The sequence below is a fragment of the Crassostrea angulata genome, chromosome 6 (assembly GCF_025612915.1).
Source record: "Crassostrea angulata isolate pt1a10 chromosome 6, ASM2561291v2, whole genome shotgun sequence".
Taxonomy (NCBI): Eukaryota; Metazoa; Mollusca; class Bivalvia; order Ostreida; family Ostreidae; genus Magallana; species Magallana angulata.
Genome location: NC_069116.1, coordinates 42,308,590 through 42,311,089, shown reverse-complemented (window position 1 = coordinate 42,311,089; position 2,500 = coordinate 42,308,590). Strand labels below are relative to the sequence as shown.

The window sequence follows — 2,500 nt, the reverse complement described above, 5'->3', positions numbered from 1 at the left end:
AATAAAGTGCAAGCTGTTTCATAAAAGTGGATTATCAGCTAGCCTCACTATAGAAATCTGCATGACTTATTTAGCTATTTATGCAAAGGAGCCAAGGGAAGAAAAAAAAAGTACCCTTTTTTCCCCCTGTATCCATTCATTCTTTCTTGGCCACTAATCAAACACCTATACACAAATTCCCCCTGTTCAAAAGAAAACATTAAGTAAGATTTAATTAAATCATAGCGTAGCAGGACACATCCGACATGTATTTTTCATTTCAATAAATTCTTGTTGAATTCCCCTCTCTCAGCTGTTAATTACTTCTATAAGACATGAGAATTAAACGATTTCTGGTACACAACAGAGTGCCAAGTCCTCTATGCTTCACGGTTGTATACAAATATTAATAACATTTCATTTTAAATGAGGAATCTTTCAGGGGGATTGCTTCTTTAAGGCCTTGCCTCATTCACACCCTTATACAATGCCCAAAGTAAGCTGCAACACAAAATTGATAATCATAAAAATTTAACGCCTATTTATTTTCTTTTGACAAAGCTCCTTGCATGAAATTTGATGTCACTTTGGGTCTGAGGGACTGTAGGCCACAGTAACATTGTTAACTTTAAACCTCCCTCAGATGACTGATAGTTCCCCTGCAATTGTCATGTCACACTCAGCCGATCTGATAATATTGATACAAGTAACAATCTGTTTGGAAGTATCTCTCTCTCTCTCTTTCTCCAATTACGTAACTCTTGACTCTTTTTAGCCTAGCTCTGCAAGGGTTGCTAGAAAGTTGGGGAGTCGCAGCGTACCGCAATGCAATCATTGCACTCTTCACGCTTGGGCCTCCCACTGTTTGAACTTTTAACGCTTTTTGTAATGTAGTCAATCAGGTTTGACGATGCGTAAAGAATAATTTCAAATGAAATCGCAATGTTTCTCGGTGTTTCAACGGGGGGAAGAAAATGAAATAACACAGAGGATATTCCCCATGCAACTAAGTATGATGAATGTATACCCCCACCAAGATTATCAGTAATGAATAGCATTAAAAACAGATCAAAATTTACAGATCTGCGAAGAGCTGGACCAAAATCTCTTATAATTAAAATGTATCAACTGAGGGCATCTCCAAGCAATATCGGGTTTATGAGTCAAATTATATATTCATAAAGCAGGTGTCTGTAACGTTTCGTGGTCAGATATTTGCATATAAGAAAAGATATAATTATGATTTTTTTTCTCATGGCCCCCGGACCTGAGGAAGACCTCTTTACATTGAATTGTGACCAAACGTAGCGTAACAATACGATAAAAGATCTGAGGCACTTCAAAATTTTTTATCATCTATATAGGAATGCTCAAATAAAGAAACGGGACAAAGCCAGCAGTTAAAACCTGCCTGCTGAGTGCAAATGAATTTGGTTTTTATTGATGTGACACATTAAATTAATAATCAAGTTGGCCTGGTCAATGGGAGATGGGAAGATGTGAAACGTTAAAGAGAAAATATCTCTGTATGAAAGAGAAGAAACTTTTTTTAAACACATACGTCCACTTCCAAATATTGACAAAAAAGACCAAGACGTTTAAGCATGGTCAATTACGTCTGCTCTGCAAGAGACGCCCAGGAATTGATACCATTGACAAACAAAGGCTAAAAATGTGGCATGGAGTTGTTAACTTTACCATGAACAATGCAGTAATTCTAGCAACAATTATCTAATATAAAATGACCAAAAAAACCGGGGAGATCTAGCACTTCAGCAGACACATGCAACATCTTGTGTTACTATTGTTCTTTTCACTTTCTTTAAATACCATGTCTGACAGTACATGTAAAACAAAGGAGTTTGATTTACATCAAAGACAACTGTTGACTAAGTTTAATAAGGTAAATGATTATTCTTCGAATCTTAAAATTAAATATGCCTATATATATATATCCACACATGTACAGTTGCCCATTGCCCAATCTAGATAAATTAAGAAGTCCAAGAATTGTTTTAGTTCCAAAAGACGTACGCATTCGCAGCAACCAAATTATATTTTTTCTACTTTTGAAATACTGCACACTTTTAACCCTAAGACTCTCTCAGACTTTAAGCATTCAATTTATAACCAGCACATGAAAAAGACATTGCTAACTGAATGACCATCATAAATGCATCAGAAATAAATCTGACTCAGAGTAGCGTGTCATCTCTTAAAACTTCAATGTCGAGGAATATACCAAACGTTTTCTTCAGTCGATCTGTACACAAATCAATCACAGAGCAATAAAAGCTATTCGCTTGACAATGTAAATTACTTTTCAAAAAAAAATTAAAGTTTGCATTCTTTAAAAACTATGAAATTTAGTTTTCAAGTACTCTGTATACTCAAATTCTACATGAAAAATTGTACCTGATTACGAGGGGATAAATGGAAAGAGTTCCGTCACAAAAACTTCAACTTGTGAACCTGTTGAGTGAGTGTGCCCCTTTCTGTCTCTCTCTCACCTTTGCCAATG

General features: G+C 35.6%; 1 protein-coding gene across 4 annotated transcripts in view; it reads right to left on the bottom strand.

Annotated features, from left to right (window-relative positions):
* LOC128189027 (zinc finger homeobox protein 4-like) overlaps positions 1-2,500 on the bottom strand; it is a 107,347-nt gene that overhangs the window by 44,591 nt on the left and 60,256 nt on the right. The window lies entirely within an intron of this gene.